Source organism: Culex quinquefasciatus, chromosome 2, assembly GCF_015732765.1.
Source record: "Culex quinquefasciatus strain JHB chromosome 2, VPISU_Cqui_1.0_pri_paternal, whole genome shotgun sequence".
Lineage (NCBI taxonomy): Eukaryota > Metazoa > Arthropoda > Insecta > Diptera > Culicidae > Culex > Culex quinquefasciatus.
The window spans coordinates 137,764,978-137,783,780 of NC_051862.1; the positions used below are offsets into that span (position 1 = coordinate 137,764,978).

Sequence of the window (18,803 nt, forward strand, 5' to 3'; positions counted from 1 at the left end):
TTATTACTTGTTACGGCGGTAGACCTTCAGGTATTAACACAATAGAGTTCCTGGATCCCGGTCAGACGGTAATAACAAAATTCATGCCATTTCAATAACAAATTCTGTTAAAATAACAAAAAGTGTTATGGAATCTTCCTGAAAATCCATTTCTGCATAATGGTTTAATAACGGTTTATGTTATCATAACAAAATTTGTTATTGGTCTGATATTGGTTGAAAGCCAAAACAACTTTGGAATAACATTTTTTGTTATGGAAGAATAACTCCAACTGTTATTGGGATGATCGGATTAGTTGTTAAAATAACAAAAATAATAACAAAGATTTGTTCGAAGAATAACTAAAAATGTTATTAGTCTGTTATTACAATAACATTCCAATAACAAAAAAATCATAACGACGAATAACAAATCTTGTTATAAATAACGTAAAATGTTATTGGCCTAGTATTTTCAAATATCAAAAAATGTGATTCCCAAGTTATTTCCGTCTGCTCGGGATGATTTAGGATACTCAAAGGCTGGATTTTCATGGATTATGCAACGACATCGAAAGCACGAGCATCGAACCAACTCGATGCTCATTGCTTACGTTACTTCATTTAGCTTGGACACAAACCCAAAATCGACTTTCCGGAATAAGGAACACTTGCATGCAAGTTAACGAAGGATGGAAAATGACATATGGCCTATCTACAATCACTTAGCTTAGAACATCTAAGTAAAGTAGTTATTTAGGAAAGTCTGCAACTTACGTTCGTCATCCACAATCAACTTAGAAAACTTGCTGGGCTGATATACGTTGCTATGCAGTTGTTTGTTTACCTTTGATATGGAAACGTCAACTTACCGTAGATTTTGAAATTTTCCAAACCAAACGTCAGTTTCTAATTTGATTACTTTTCCATTGTAGAAACTCAGATTCATTTCCATTGATTCAAATTCCTAAGCTAAGTGAAATTTTCTAAGCTAAGTGATTGTAGATAGGCCAATATTCAAACATAAACAAAGCAGCATTGCGTGGCGGTCGGAATTCCAGCTCAACTTTTGAAATTAGCTGATGTTGCTTAATAAATCTTTTTCAAAAGGTCGTATGAGTAGACTAGCGTCCTATAGAGCTTTATGACGTTTCGCTTACGCACACTAGTGCACCATTTGATTTTGCTGGCTGACAAAATTTAACCTCACTTTATTTTCGTGTACGTACATGCAATACATACGTACGTAGATTGCTCTATGGGTGAAACTGATATCACTAAAATGGCCATAACTCAGCGAAAACTCAACCAATTTTTGCATACTTCTTTGTTAGTTGGACTCTAGGTTGGACTCGTTAGAATGTCTATTTTCCAAAAATGACCCGCAGATCCCGGAAATGTTCCGGTGGCCGGATATATTCTGGTGGGTCACTGGGTAAAAAAATTCCATTTTTTGTCCCGCACAATTTTGTTAACAAAAAACTTGGAAAATTTAATTTTTTCATGTTACGATCTTTGTTCTACCAAAAATTACTTTTGGACGATCTGGCTACTTTGGGACCGGTTCCTGGTACTCCGGTTTAACCCGGAATATGCCAAGTTATGGGATTTGTAAAAATAGCTTATCTATGATCCCCAAAACCAAGAAATTTAAAAAAATTTAAGAAATTTAAGAAATTTAAGAAATTTAAGAAATTTAAGAAATTTAAGAAAATTAAGGAATTTAAGAAATTTAAGAAATTTAAGAAATTTAAGAAATTTAAGAAATTTAAGAAATTTAAGAAATTTAAGAAATTTAAGAAATTTAAGAAATCTTAGAAATTTAAGAAATTTAAGAAATTTAAGAAATTTAAGAAATTTAAGAAATTTAAGAAATTTAAGAAATTTAAGAAATTTAAGAAATTTAAGAAATTTAAGAAATTTAAGAAATTTAAGAAATTTAAGAAATTTAAGAAATTTAAGAAATTTAAGAAATTTAAGAAATTTAAGAAATTTAAGAAATTTAAGAAATTTAAGAAATTTAAGAAATTTAAGAAATTTAAGAAATTTAAGAAATTTAAGAAATTTAAGAAATTTAGAAAAAATTTAAGAAATTTAGAAAAAATTTAAGAAATTTAAGAAATTTAAGAAATTTAAGAAATTTAAGAGACTTGAGAATTTTTGCAAATTTAAGAAATTCAAAAAAATTAGGAAAAATTAGGAAATTTAAAAAAAAATAAGAAAAAAATTAGAAAATTTAAGAAATTAAGGCATTTTTTAAAAATTTAAGAAAATCAAAAAATTGGAAATTTAAGAAATTTAGGAAGAATTCTAGAAATTATATACCTCGTTACAAACATTTTATGAATTTTATGATTTTTTTTAAATTTATAAAATTTATAAAATTTATGAAATTTATAAAATTTATAAAATTTATAAAATTTATAAAATTTATAAAATTTATAAAATTTATAAAATTTATAAAATTTATAAAATTTATAAAATTTATAAAATTTATAAAATTTATAAAATTTATAAAATTTATAAAATTTATAATATTTATAAAATTCATAAAATTTATAAAATTTATAAAATTTATAAAATTTATAAAATTTATAAACTTTATAAAATTTATAAAATTTATAATATTTATAAAAATATAGAATTTATAAAATTTATAAATTTTAAATTGACAAGACAATTTTTTTTCGACGGATCAACTATGGTCCTCTTGGAACGAGCTGTCAAGTAGGACCTTTTCTGTCATGAAGGGCTGCGAAGTTATTTAAAAAAATGATTTAAAAATCCATTTTAAATCCATTGCGGTTGTTCTAAGGAATATTGTACTTAGAAAAATAAGCTTTATCGTTGTGTACAATAATATCTCAAATTTCAGCTTAATTTCAGGACCGAAATGAGGAACGTTAATTTAAAAAATATATTGTGGAACTGTAGAATTTGGATACATGTAAATTAATATTTAAGAATTTTATAATTTTACAATTTGACAATTTAAGAATTTTAGAACTTTATAAATTTAACACTGATTTTAAGTACATATTGTTTAGTATTTTACAATTAAAGAATTTTAGTTATTATGTCGTTATGATATTTTTGAATTTTGTAACTTCTGAATTTAAGAATAATACAGTTCTATAATTATAGAATTTTAGTTCATGTTATTTAAAATTTTTGAATTTCATAATTTTTGAGTAAACATATTTACGAATTTTAAGAATCTTGAGAATCAAACTAAAAAGTTTCAAAGAAAAAGTGACTATCGAGGGGTTAAGATTATCAAAGAAACCGACCCCCTCCTCTCTCTCTCTCTCTCTCTCTCTCTCTCTCTCTCTCGCCAACTGCGTTTCGTAATAAAGAACGCTCCCTAATATCTCGGCTGGTTCGCTTCTTACTTGATTACCATTTCTTTTTTTTTTTTGCTCTCTTGCAGAACTGAGAGTAATGATGTTTTTTTTTGTCTATTTATCAAGCTTAAGTTTTATTTTCATTTCCAGTTCTGTGTATCGTGAAACATATATACGTTTGGAATGTTTCGGTTTTATTCAATCAATTTGTGCGTCTTCAACACTGCATCAATGTCTCGTATTGTTTGCGACGTTTGTACGGAAGCGCGCCGGAGAATCACAAACAACCCGGGAACGGTTTTGACGAGTTGATTTTGTTGGGAGGCATCATCCTGGTTCGGACCAGCTTTGAAATATTCCGCCTCAATTCCCAAATAGTTTCGTTGAGGATGGTTGGAACTTGCCTTCCAGGGACAGACTCTGCGGTCCCGGAAATCCATCGCATCCTTTTGCTTTTTGTTCTGCAATAGAATATAAAAAAACACACACATTAAAATACTTATTTGGAAAATTATTGGCATCCGAAATTTTCTCTGGACGCAACGAATACTTACCATTGCAAAGATTGAGCAAACTGTTTGCTTTATAATTGGCCAATCGATCTAAAATCATTTCAAGTTTTCTGACAGCAACAAAATCAGCTGTTTTGATTTTGCCAAAACCAGTTTGACAGATCAGTCAGATTATTTTCTTCGTTGAGTTTCATTTCCAACATGTTCCCGCCAGTTACCAAGCGTTATTCTGGTTTGTGTCCGGGGTGCGGCGGTGGCATCAAAGCGACGCGGACAAGCATCGTGTTTCGATGCACTGACATTTTAGCAAAGCATGATCGTGAGTATGCTTTCGATGTCGGTCGATTTAAAATGCTCGAGCATCGAAAATGAAAAGTCGGAAAATCGTATTTTCGTGACTTTCCCGCAATGAGTGGTAAGTTTTATTACTTGTAAAGTCATTTTACATCAATATGAATTATCTTGGAACATTATTTCTTTGAAAAAAAGGAGTTTTCGGCAAAATTCGACCACGAGCATCGAAAGCCGCTTTCGATGTCGGTCATCGAAAAATCCATGAAAATCCACCCAAACATGTCAGCAAGGTGACCTACCAAGCTCACAGAAGCTATGCCGGTATGATCGAGGGTCAACTTCGACCGTCCTTTTGCTTGCTTCGGCGGTAGCATTACAGATCTTAGTGTAAGGGAGTTCCTTGATGATCTAGGACACTCTCACATGTCAACAAATTCGTCTATAAGTGAGAAGCTTCAATGAGTAGCTATGAGCCGGGGTCAAAATCCATCGACCTCGTAATTCTAAAGGTCTGAACTTCAGTGATTCCTCGGATGATCCCCAATTTTTAAGGATCATGTGAGTAATTATGTAGAATCAACTCAACCATGTTTCAGTTTTCAAGAAGAGCCACAGCCATTATTCATTGGTTGTTCCACGCCATAACAAAGTTGTTAATCCTGCTGAACCAACAGCAAGATAGATGTACCTCATTAGGCCGCTACTCACGACTTATTAAGAAGCGCGATCCTCAACCCAAGAACGAACCGATTTTGATGAGCCCATAAATCGATCCGCGCATCACGCCGACCTCGACGACGGCTTCCGAGGACGTTGAATCTATCTCCAGGCCGCGTGGACTTAATCAGCCATTCTTAATTCATTAGGCATTTTCCGGGAGTTAAGTCCCCCGGAATCGTCCCCCACACTCTTCCCTAATAGATTTTTATTGCCCGCTTTATAACGATACCTCGCTAAACGCCCCATAAATCGGGCATGTATCTAATGGGTGCACGCCACACCGAGAGTTCTGAAGGACTCGGCGGTTGTCCAAAGTGAAGCGGCTGTTGTTTACACATCGCGAAGAGCTTAATTTTACGAGCCCGTAAGCCTCTGTACCCCCTTGATTTACATTATAGATTTCAGGGGGTTGCTGAACCACAAGGTTGGGGAAGAAGATGTTCGCCGAAACGTCGAGCCGTGATCGGTTTTTACGGCTGAATTCTCGCGCGAGTTCTAAAGGTCACTTGGGTGAGCTTGCGGGCGCCCCAAAAAAGGTACAAGTCCCAATTTATTTTTATGCCCAGCAGACACCCATCAAACCCAAGTTATGGTAATTTCTACACGGGTAGATCGCGATCGCCAAGTGTTCACCGAGTCGGGACAATTAAGCGGATAAGCACTAAGGCGAGTTTTATGCGCGTAAGCGGCGAGTGTTTCCAGAACCTCCTCGGCTTAAGATCGGGTATTGCACGGCCCCAGAATGCTAAGGCTGAACCTGGGCAAACGTGATTAGACACGTACTTTCTTTCTGCGGTGTTGTACGCATCAACAGGCGGGTAATTTTATGTTCTGTTGGAGCCGGTTAATCGCTAGGTGCATTTAGCAGCGCCCCTTGATATGTGATGGTCGTAAGCTCTAATCGTAGAACCAACAACAGGTCGATGCGCCAGGAATGTTGATGAGTCGGATTAAACACAGCACGGTTAATGAGCTATCGATGTCCGTACGACGAGCCTAGAATTTCGTAAACATCCCCCCCCCCCCTTTACCATTAAACCCAATGGAAATGAGCCCGCGGGTTCAAGAACCGTTTATCGACGATCTAACACCTCGAAGCCGCGAAGCGCGCCCTGCGATCCCGATCCAATGATCCATTTAACAAGCCACGACGCCCAGCTGCATCCCATTGAAATTCAGCTTGATAAGCGTCCCCAAAACATCGCGCGCGCCCCGTCGCGGGCCGTCTGCGCGCCCTTATCAATATCTCGAACAAGTTCATTATTCAATTTTCCTTTTTCGCGTAAGAATTTTTGCTCGGCCCGGCGCAGAAAGTGAAGTTACCGTCGAGGCCGCGCGCGGGGCACCAAATTTGAATATCTGGCATCTTTCGGGGCTCTCGCGGAAAAGTGAATCTTGCCGAGATGAGTTATGTGATGCACACTCGAAAAAAACGTGGTGCGACACAGGATTCGCGGTCGCGCGCCTCGAGGATCGTGTGCGATGGTTAATTTATGAGCTGAAGGTGTCCCGGCCGGGCTGGGTATTATTTATGAGACAAGATTCTGGGCGCTAGATGGCGTCCTCGTCGTGATAACGGGGTGGGGAGGGTTCAACATTGTTACGGGGGACGTCGACCCCTCGGTGATCGGAGCTTAAACATTCTGGATGGAACGGAGAATGGCAGATCTGGTTGAGGATCTGTGGGATTAAGAGGTACCAATTAAGAGAAGATAGCCGCAAGTCTAGACACGATAATTGGAGTGATTAGCTTGTTCTGAAAGTACACAATGTTACCTTTTTGTTACAAGAAATTAATCGAGTCACTTTTCTTGAAGGTCAACGTTCAATGGTACAAGATTGTAACCAGGGGTGATGTTCTGGCTCTTCTAAGATCATACTAAAGTTACGATCAGTCGCTTATCGATTTATTCTCCATCGGTATAGCTTCAGGTAACTTTAGAGACCTATTTAGTGACTTGTTTTGGATTATTCAGAACTCTCTGGAGTTGCCACCTGGATTCCTATACGATCAATGGTGGGCCTTTTCGAAAAAATCATAATCCGTATTGCTTCAGGTGACCTATGTTGAATACTTCAATCAAATATTCTAGATAATCAAATCCCCTTGGAGGTACGATCTGGATGTCTTCCAGGCTAACAGATTTATCTCAAAATGGGAAATTTCATCAAACTATAAAATTTTCTGACGAGTTCAGTGTCAAATACTCTGTCATTAACTAAAATCAGTATCTCAGAACATACCAAAATAATCGTATGTAAACGACAAACTAGTTCCAACCTCCAACGACGATTCCCACCGCAAAAAAAATCATTGTTTTGGCCAAGCATCCGCTGCCAATTTGGGTGGTTTCCCATTCCGCTAATTAATTGCTAATCTGTGTCAATGTCCAGCAAATACCCAGCTCACACATCTATTCTTCGCAACATGACAACTGTTTTCCGAAAGCCTCCCAACCCTAACGATCATCCTGTTAATCACTATACTTAAGCTATAGTGCGACCGGCTGGTTAACGACCACGACACACGACACACAGAAGGCAAGATGATGCGAGTTTGCGGGTTTGAAAATTAAATTTTAATACATTCTTTCCCGAAATAACCACACCCCGCGAAGAAACCAACCAACAGTCGGATGACAATTGAATGGAAGGAAATCGTCAATTAATCACCGAGCGGGCTTGGATTCCGAGATTCTAACGCATTGACCGTCGCATCAGCAGCGACTCGTGTTTTCGGAGCAAGAGGCGATAACGATCTTGTCGTCGTCATCGTTGTTAAAGTTTTGATGCTTTTCGGGTGGTGGCGGTGGTGGTGACCCGCGCAGGGTTAAGGCCACCGCACACTCGACGACGTGTGCAGTTCCACGAAACGGGGTGTCTTCTTCGAACACATCAGGTACTACGGAGCCGCTTTTGTACCCTTCGGGTACATCCGGTGTGCAGATTATTATTTTAAGTTTTATGTGAATCGACGCCGCCGTTCCCGAGTTGTGGAAGAAGAACACGGAATTTGCTACCGGATTCAGCGCTCGTGACCGTCGAACGATGGTCATTTATGGATTTGGCACCTGACTCATGGCCAAGAAGAAGGAAGTTGTGATGGATGGAATGACACGTGAACGACGTCATCTTTGGTGATGTCACGTTTTGGGCGATGCAGCTTAAGCAAACAAGCATCTCTTCAGGAAGTTCTGGATGGTGCTAATGATGAGATCGGCGTGAGAATCCGCTTGATGAGGTTCGATGTTCGCGAGTTAGTGTCATCTTGTTCAAGATTTCAAGGAAATTGTAAGATCGTCAATTGAAGATGACTAATACTTGCAAAATTGTTCGAGATTATGTCAGAATTTTGATGACCTTTACTAAACTCAAACGTTAATAACAATGATTGTCAGATTGTCTGACAGCTAATGCAAAAAACATGTTCAACAAATTAGCATCATGTGTATATGATCTGTGCAAAACAAAATTTTGACGCTATTATATTCTAAGATTCAGTATGGTTTATCCGAAAACTATCCAGCTTTTTAAGCGAAAATGGCGTTCGAATGGTGAACGCCCGAAATGTCAAAATCACGCAGTGGTACCAACATTACGAACAAAGTGTGCCATGGCATGACAGACGCATTTTTTTTCTAATGTTGGCGCGATTTTGACATTTCGGACGTTCAACATTCGAACGCCATCTTCGCTTAAAAACCTGGATAACCACTGTCTTTTTCATATATTTGTAAAATAAGGTGAATCCGTTATCCGGATACTTAAATATTGGGATGCGGTAATAGCTCTGAATATTATTTAGATTCATGGATATTATAGAACGATTATCAACACTATCCTTTAACGAACAGAGGATAATATCCACATATCCAGGGTTTTATATTGTGATCCGTTTTGTCGCTATTTTTTCCTTTTTTTCTAAAAATATGCTTTCCAACGAAGAAGACAAAGAAGTATATAAACATAATTCAGTGATCCTCAGTCCAGATAGCAAAATTAGGTGGATATTTGATTTTCCGACTAATTCTGCTGCAATTGTAAATGATAAATCCTGACAATTACCCTTCCCTACTAAAAATATCCCAAGTGCAAGTAGTTATCCGGCACACGTGGGGGTGTGGATGTCGTATAGAACCCACCCTTGGTAGCAGCCTGTGCTAACTCACATTCCCGTCCCATCCCCTCGAGATCAACAAACTGACATGTCGGGCGCCGTTGGTAGCCAACGACTGTTACCTATCTGCAGCAGCTCTAGTTTTAATGATCTTGATGTTTTATCTTTTCAGCGCATTCATGCATGCTGTTGATAAGGGAAACATCACTAGATCTTTGAAGCGTATGATCGGTTGTGCTGAGAGGATTTTACGGTTCTGTTCAGCAACGGAGAAGGACAATCATGGGTGGTTTCTCATGGTCATGCTCATGCTCAATTAAGTTGGTTCACGATTTGGGATTTTCAGAAAATCTTACATTCCAGGGATGTTTTTGGGATTTTTTTTCTCTCTTCTAGAAATAAGTTGGAGTTGTCAATCCAAGCTTGCCTTGTACGTCTTTTGCGACTAATTCGATCAAAAGCATGAGAGCAAATCCAAAAAAAAAAATCAACGTTGTAAATAATAGTTTAGTTTAAGAGAAAAGTGATGTTGTAAACTTTTATCTCTTTTCTGTTTTCGAAAAAATGATTTTGAATTGTTTGATATATTTACAGCCATTTTGAGATAAAAAAATAACATCTTTCAAAAGATGATAACTCGAGTTTAAAGAAATCTCCGACTGTCATCACAAGCCTTAAACCTGATAACTAGTGCTAGTGATTTTTCACGGTAAAAAAATAAAATTTTGCGGTATGCCAAAAACAAAACATTGTAACTTCACAGAAATTTCACGGAACCCTCAAATCTGTTTTATTTTTTTTTTTCAAAAATTTGCTATTTTATAATAATTATGTACAGGATAGTTACTGCATCTGTACATAGTAGTTCAAGACACAAAACGTGACCCCTGGATACAAAAAAAAAAAAAAATTATCATCTTTGTGAAATTTCGTAGAATTTTCATCTGCTGAATTTACGTTTCAGCAATCCTTAAAAGATTAGCCAAAAGTTTGCAAGCAAATTTGAGTATCTAAAAAAAATTGAAGTATATTTCATCAGTGTTTAAACATTTGTTATTTGTTATTTATAACTTCGAAAAATTAAAAACATTGTTTCAAGCTTCTTCTCCATCTCCATCTTTTAAAATTTACAATGAAAATCAGGGGACAGAAAAAATATTATTGACTGAAATTGAAATTATTATTGAAAAAACTTGTAAATTCGGTTGTGAATTATTCAGAATAAATTGCATGATGCTTTTTATGTTTTATTTATCCAAATCAAATTATTTGTTTTTATATTCTACTTTTTTCAAATTGCGTGAAATTATACGCGATTTGGAAAAAAGTAGAATATTTTTTTTCATAAATGCATTGATGTTTCGCTTATTTTCAACGGTATAAATTTGTAATGCAAGACTTTTGTAATATTTTTCGGAAAAAAAATAATGTTGGCCTTGAAATTTAAAATTAAGAAACATTTTGTAATATCTTTGAAAAACAAATCAATTTTAATCAAACTGGGGAGCAGTTGATTATTTCGCATTTGTTTACCAAATTTCACTGACAAAAGCAAATTTCACGAAAAATCACTAGCCTTTCTGATAATGTTTCACGGATAACATACACAACAAAAAATACGATGGTAAAATCGCATGCAAAAGCATGCGCATCACCTTCGTCAAAAAACACACTTAATATTACACACTGCATGTACAATTTTTGAAAACACAACAAAAAGTTGCAACCGACGAGATTCAAACCCAGCACCAAGATTACGGACTGGCGCCTTAGTCCACTCGGCCATCAGACCGATGAAGAATGCAAAGGATTAAACGCATATATAGATTGACATTTCGGTCAAGTACACAGAAAAAAATAATGTAAATTTGAAAGCTGTAATTTTGGAAGGTTGAATATTACCTCTTTTATGATGTAATTTTACCTCAATTTAGACTAAAAAAGTGACATTACACCAGAAAAGTGGTAAAATTACACGTTTTCAGAGGTAAAATTACACCTTTTTTGTGACATAAAAGATGTACCCCTTCCCAGATGTAATATTACCATGATTTTTTTTCTGTGTAGGTTTCCCATACTGAAGGACTACATATTTCAGGGTGTAATATTACATACAATTTAATAAAATAATGCAAAATTTATTTTACGCCCAGGCATTTTACACGCAGCTAGATTACTACTTTTTTGCTGTGTTCAAACGCAGGAATTCAGATAATAACCTACAAATCTAAATGCAAATGAAATTGCATTACAAAAAAAGTCAGTCACAAGACCTAGCAAGTAGTTTTATACTTTCGCGTAAAAGGCTGTAAAATTTAGTATTACTTGGCTTAAAAAATTTGTAATGTTACATGCAGGAATTTGTACGCCATCAGTATGGGAAATCTTTAAAATTAAAAATACATAAATTAAAAATATTGAATAATTGTCAATTCTTTTGAAAAAAAACCGTCCTCAAAAGAGAAATAAAAAAAATTATCGTCGATACAGAATTGGATTCAATTTATGGAAACGATCGCACAAATCCACTTTCAGCGCTAATCTCCCGTCACAGCCTCTGAAAACACATCAATAACGTCGAAAACTTCAAATACAATCCCTCCCCCCAAGAATGACAGCTGCACTTTCTTTGTCGAGTCAAATCCATTCTTCATACCCCGGGATCACTTGAAGTGAAGCCACTCCGCTTCGACCACCTACAAATTGCTCATCTTAAGAGAGCAGCAGACCCATCATTTATATTAATCCCACAGGAGACGCTCACAATTCACACCCAAGTGGGTCCTCTTCTTCCATCGGGACAGACGGCCAGCCCCACCCCTAGTAAACGGATTACGATCGCGCATCATAGTACAATTAGCACATGGCGGGACCACCATAAATCAAGCTCTCGCGCATTCGCGGCTGTCATTAGAATTTTTCACCTTTTTCGAAGCTCGCCGTGTCGTTACCGGTCCTGGCCGTTGAAGACACAACGAATGACCAGATCATGTTTGCTTTCAAGAAGCCCCGGCGAGCACCATTTAGCACCTTCTCTAACAGCGGATAACCTCTGGCTTTCCAGCGGTGGATTGGTTGCGAGTCCCGATAATAATATTCAATTTCTTTTTCCGCGCGTCTAATGTCTCTATATCGTTGGACGCGGGACCGTCGTTGTCGCGGACATTACATGACTCTCTGGGAGAAGGAAGTGTGTCCCTTCATAAAGTGCGCGTGTTTTGCATACGCGAATAGGATAATCACATTAGCATTACCTCGCGGAGGAGGACCCCATCGCTGCATTGAACACAGTGATTTGACCACCAGACAAAGAAGAAGACCCTGACGGGAGGAGGGCGCATTTGGGAGAAATGGCCGAAGGGGTCCATTTGCATTTCGCGCACTTATGATGTACACAACAATTCACTTAGAAGCGGGTCCGATCGTTCTTTGTCTCCGCGTGGGACATGTGCGACCCCTCTCATGATTCTAATGATTCGCGAAGGTTTCGGACGATCGGAACAATGAGCGCTGCTCAAGAAGTGGCCACCTCTAATGGATTGATTTTGCAGAATGGGGCATAAAAAAGCTCCGCCCCTTCTCGCGAGTACCCTTCTGGACAACAGGAAATGAATCAGTTGAATTTGTGGTGACCCGTCAGACGGACCTTGGATTTTGTACGTACATTAATGAAGCATTGATTAGAGGGACCGGGGCGGATGGAACGCTGTAGAACGTGCAGATATTTCCGCGAACACGGACCAGCAACAATGTTGTGCAATGCAGATTCGTGTGATGTACGAGAAGTTTGATTTGAATGTAAGGATGACTCTGATGGTTATGCGCTGACGTGCTGGTTTTTAATAATATTTATCAGTTGGAACCTTGAACCTTTGGGTTTTGCATGTAATGACTAAATATTTGAAAAGCCCATTCTGCCTTCCGTAAAGTGATTCTTATGAATACGAGGATCTCATGGACTGTGAAAAGAAGTTCCAGGTCCCGACGTGAATGCTTCTCGTTAGTAACCTATCTTCGGGATTTTCGTGAAAAATAATCCCGAAAAATGTAATGAATTAGCAATCGCTGTCAAAAAAAAAACAAACGCTCTGAGCCACTTGACGTTTTACCTATTCTCGTCCAAGACTGACTAAAATCGAGCGAAAAGCGGAAGCAAATAATGAAAAAGTGCGCTGAAAAATAAGAACTTGGCTGATAATAGAAGTTGCGCTGACACCAGTGCATTCTCGTCTGACTAGAATAGAATTTGAAAATATTTTTGTAAAATGCTTGTAAAAGCAATAGGAATAGCTTTTGGTAAAAGTCAAATTAAACAGAAATGTTCACAAAAAGCTGCACTACTGGTTGGTGTTCTTGGTTTAAGTAAATTTCAAGGAACACCCCGGATTATCGAGCATCATTCAGACACCACTGCTTAGAGTGATGGGAATGGGTTTATTTCCCCTAATATATACAAAAATTTGTTTTTAAGTTTGATTTTTTCCGTAGAAAGTATATCCAAGATCATCTTTCCGCAAACTAATTCCCAGCGACAACCACGTGTTCCAGATCAGTTTCCCCCTCATCTCGTCGGTACTACGCAATTTCCGATTCGCAATGGCCAAATGCCGTGTCCAGGGTCCCATGCCGCGCGCGCGGCCATTATATCCACGCTGCCAAATCACACACTCGGAGTGGAGAGTGACTCAAATGTACAATATCTCATGGATTCCGCGAAACTGGCCCGGGGTTCGTGCCGAGATAATGATCCACCACGGACGAAAAGTGATATCTGTGGGAAATTCTGACGTTTTTTTTTCGGGCAAGTTCGCAGAACCCTTCTAGAGCGCAAGTCACTTATCAACCGTTCAGCATCGCTTCGGAACCCGGTACACGCCGCGTACTTGGAGGTCGACACTTGATTCAACAGCCGCGCAGTTCAGCCTCGATCTTGATGAGGAGTGCAAATGAATCTTAATATGTTTACACTTTTCTCACCTTCGCGCCAGGCTAAGTGGGGTACTCTAATGGTTCGACCTCACGGCACAAGTGGCCCGTTTTAGAAGCCAAGAGATCTCGTCATCGACATCATTAGATGTGCGCTGGGGCATTGTTTGCAGAAAAAAACGGGTCGTGGGATGTGCGGCCTGGAAAATTATGCAACCAGACCAGCCAGCCAAACCGCAATTTCCCGCGATATTGAACTTCTCGGCGAACGCTCCCTCTTCTTCCTCACCACTTTGAACAGGTGCGGAAATTACCTTGAAACAAAGCCTTCGCGCCGCCCCAGCGCAAATCAATATCCGGCCCCGTAGACAGATGGCTCTGATGAAATCAAAAACGAACGCGATTCACCCACGCTCCACTTGGATTCAACTTCCATTTCACTCGCGTGAGGGGGAAGAAATCGAGATCAGTCGGTTCCCATGGCTCATCTCCCGACTCTTTTTTTTCTAGTTCACTTTCTCGGATTTGCGAATGTGCGCGCCTAATAAGGTCAACGTGACGACACCGACTGGAACCGATCACGATTATTGACGCGACGAGGTCAACCTGGAAAGAGGGCGCCGAATCGACGAGGTAGCCGGCTTGAACTCTTTTGAGAGCTTGAGGATGCTGGTAAACATGGCACTTGAGCATCCGCGGTGGGAAAATAGCCAAGTTGGATGACTATCGGAAAGATTGTAGGTTCTTGATCGCTAATATAGCACTTGAACTGAACGATGGTTGTTAGAGGATTGATCGAGTGGTGTACATGATTACGAAGCGATATTTGCAGCGATTTGTAGAGCTACCAATACCAAACGTATAGTATACCATCAGCTCTCAGAAAATCCTCTAAAAAATTATCAAATTCCCAACATCCTTTTTGATGAGTGTTTAGTTTAGGTCATTGCTTGGGTCATTGCAATAGTTCATTGAAGCAACCTTAATCAGTATGTCTTTAAGTCCCAGAAAATCCACTGATATCAGTGAAGTATCTAACATAGGCCACTGAAGTTATCGACCTGGAGCTAGACAAAATCTTTGACTAAAATCTTGGGGACATACAAATTCCAACTTTGTTTTGTGATCTCTTTTTTACTTGCCTGGTGTAGCTGTTGTCACTACCCGAGCAGACGGTAATAACTAAATTCATGCCATTTCAATAACAAATACTGTTAAAATAACAAAAAGTGTTATGGAGTATTCTTGCAAAATCCATTTTTGCATAAGAGTTCAATAACAATTTATGTTATCATAACAAAATTTGTTATCGGTCTGATATTGATTGAAAGCCAGAACAACTTAGGAATAACATTTTTTGTTATGGAAGAATACCTCAAACTGTTGTTGGGATGATCGGATTAGTTGTTAAAATAACAAAAAATAATAACAAAGACTTGTTCGAAGAATAACTTAAAATGTTATTAGTCTGTTATTAAAATAACAATCCAATAACAAAAAAATCATAACGGCGAATAACAAATCTTGTTATAAATAACATAAAATGTTATTGGCCTAGTATTTTTAAATATCAAAAAATGTTATTCCCAAGTTATTTTCGTCTGCTCGGGTAGTATGTGTATGTATGTATGTATTTGAACCCCCGCCTTGGCAGGACTTGGCCATGACCACAGTATATTTCAACTGAGACGGTTCGGTTAGTAACCACCATATATCTCAAGAACCTTTGAAGCGAATACCTTTCTCTGGCTAACGATTTCTTCTGAAATTGTACAGACAAAGATCGGTAATGCAGATGACTCGGGCCAGGCAATCCACGACTCCCTCGTCCAGTTCATGAGTATATGAGATGGCCCTGGGCTGTTTTGAGACGGTGTTAGTAGTTATATAATGGATTGATATGTTATACCTTGTGACATTATTTCGCCACTACGGATCAATTCAGTTCTAGAGCATTAACTCCATGATGGCCGACTGGTTAGCGTCCCAGACCATCAATCCAAAGGGTGTGAGTTCGAATCCCACCCACCTAAAGGTTTTTTGTTCATATTAAAAGTTCAATTCCTGATTCCAAATTTCAAGGGAACCGACCGGGATTTGGTCCCTGAACCTTCTGCATTCGAGGCAGAAGCCGCAACCATTAAGCCACGGAGCCGGTTATTTTCGTCTGCTCGGGTAGTCACTACAAACAAATTTCTACAATTTGTTTTGGTAATTACGATGTATTACGAACATTTTACCAAGGTCATCAAACTGCCCAGGAACAATTACCATCTGGACCGGCGGGACTCTAACGGCCTCGCTCGAAGTTCGATTATTTCCGCCTCAATTCTTCAAATACAAACGAACATAATTGTTGATGACCATAATTATTCAATTCCCCCCCCCCCCCCGCAACCTGGTTCAAAGTCCCCCCGCCCTCCTACCTCCTGGAACGTGAAAGTATTTAACCCCGACGGTAATAACAGATTGTACCCGGCCGATATAATTTACAATTATTCCTGCTGTTGAGATGTGCACCCGCGCCGGCCTTTCTTTTTACCCGTCCCATCGTCCCCAGATTAATAGTTTGGACCCCGGAGGGCAATCGGTCCGGCTCCAGTTGGTCGTCGCCGCCGCCGCCACTCTCAAGTGGTGTAAATTAGATCCAGAGGACTACTTTTACTCTTGGGCGAGAATTGTGCGGTCGTTCAACTTCGAGATCGAGTCGAGATTCTATTGGGAAGAAGTGCCAGTAGTCAGAATCTCACAACAAGGAAGCAATCCGGAGGTGATTGCGAAAAATTAATCATTCTGTGCAGCGTGTCTAACCTTCAATCGTTTAGGGCCGCGGCGCGACACGCCGCGCTATTGGGTCACAGACTCTTCAGATACAGAATTTAGCCCTTGAAACCAACTCCATTTTCAGGAAGCTCGAAGAGTTTGCACATTTGTAACACTCGCAATAGTTGGTCGAGAGTAAAATGCTCTCGCTTTTGGTTGGGAGGTTTACGATAAAACTGAGTGTATAATGCTCACAAAGTAGTGATCATTCGATTTCAATTCACTCTCAAATCAGTTTATCTGAACTGAATGTCATTTTATGACGTTTTTAGACTGAGCCTAAAAGAAAAATGCTCTCTCCTCTCTCAGTTCTTTTGTACCGTTTTTTATCAGTTTGAGTGCTCCTTCCTCTCAACTGGATAAAGAGACGACAAGTTTCACGTCTGTTACGTCTGCGGTATCGTTAACCTTTCGCTACCCCCGAGTGGAGATCGCGCCGGTTCTTGTGTAATCAAGGTGAGATTACTTTCTAGTGCCATCCTGCTGGAGTCGCAGGAGCAGGTAAGGTTGGCAGAAACATCACGATCTTGGCCCCGGCCTCGCGAAAAAATTGAAACACCCGGAACATAACGGAACCGTAGTAGTGTCGGCTGACAACGACAACGTTTGTGGTGGAAAATATAAATCACGTTTTTCGGATGGCGCTTTTTTCGGGATGCTGGTTTGTTGCAGATTATAGTGCGGGGAAAAGGTGTTTAATGTCGGTGGCTGCCATTCGGGGAAATTAATAAAGTTTCAAGCGGGTGTCACACCGGCAGCTGTCAGAGGAGCTGGTTGGATACGAGTCAAGAGGCAGTATTTGTAGATTCTGCTCGGTTTGTTCTAGAGATCGTATCGAGGTGCTCCGATTTGGATGAAACTTTCAGGGTTTGTTTGTCTATACATGAGATGAACTCATGCCAAATATGAGCCCTCTACGACAAAGGGAAGTGGGGTAAAACGGGCATTGAAGTTTGAGGTCTAAAAAACATGAAAAATCTTAAAATTGCTCGCATTTCCGTAAAACTTCATCAATTCCAACTCCGGTAAATGCATTCGAAAGGTCTTTTGAAGCCCTTCAAAATGTGCTATAGACATCCAGGATTGGTTTGACTTTTTCTCATAGCTTTTGCAAATTACTGTTAAAAATTGATTTTTTTAAAACCTTAATAACTTTTGGCAACAGCCTCCAACACCCATACTCCCATAGGTCAAAAGATAGGTAATTTAATGCACTATGAGCCTACGGTATTAACTTTTTGGCCAATCGCAGTTTTTCTCATAGTTTTTCGATTTTTCTAGAACAAACATTTTACAATGTTAGTTTTTGCCTTGTAGGCTTCCATAGCGGCACTTTTTGGTCTCAATTTTGTCATATTCGGAATCCTCGGACAATTTCACGTAAGTTAGAAGTATTGGAGTTGTTATTTTGATTTAAAAAAAAATTAAATAAAACATTCTTGAAAAAAGAAATAGATCTTATTGCGCAATTCTCACTGACTTGGACTTCGCACTAAATTATTGCTATCGATCGCACTATTCCGACTTGTCAGCTGCCTTGAGAAATTTTAATTTTCTCAAAAAATGATCAAAGCGAGACGATGTTGCTCACCTGTCAATCGCAATTTTAAAGTGCGAATGTCCAGTTTGGAGGAAAATGCGACTGGAAATGTAAATAAACAACTGCTGGTTGCCTAGCTTTTGGAAATTTTGTTGTCAAAAGTGCGAGAGAAAAGAGCGGGCAAAATCCAAGTTACAGTGCAAGGATCAATATTTACCCTATGATCAACACGTCAAATGCTGTATCAAGTAGGCGAAAACTTGTTTTACCCCTAATCCGACAAAATTCTAAATAATATTTTAATTAATTCGAAATGGCATTTTTTCCAATCAAATTCAAAATTCCAACACCTAAATCTAATGTAAAATTTTCTGAGGATTCCGAATATGACAAAATTGAGACCAAAAAGTGCCGCTATGGAAGCCTACAAGGCAAAAACTAACATTGTAAAATGTTTGTTCTAGAAAAATCGAAAAACTATGAGAAAAACTGCGATTGGCCAAAAAGTTAATACCGTAGGCTCATAGTGCATTAAATTACCTATCTTT

The 18,803-nt window shown here is 38.6% G+C and overlaps 1 protein-coding gene and 1 long non-coding RNA gene across 2 annotated transcripts in view; both read right to left on the reverse strand.

Moving 5' to 3' along the window:
- LOC6048482 overlaps positions 1 to 18,803 on the reverse strand; it is a 174,947-nt gene that overhangs the window by 104,347 nt on the left and 51,797 nt on the right. The window lies entirely within an intron of this gene.
- Positions 3,501 to 3,926, reverse strand: LOC119767935. Its single transcript, XR_005277805.1, has 2 exons — positions 3,878 to 3,926; positions 3,501 to 3,784 (listed from the first exon to the last, which is right to left on the reverse strand). It is a non-coding gene; the product is annotated as an uncharacterized LOC119767935 (long non-coding RNA).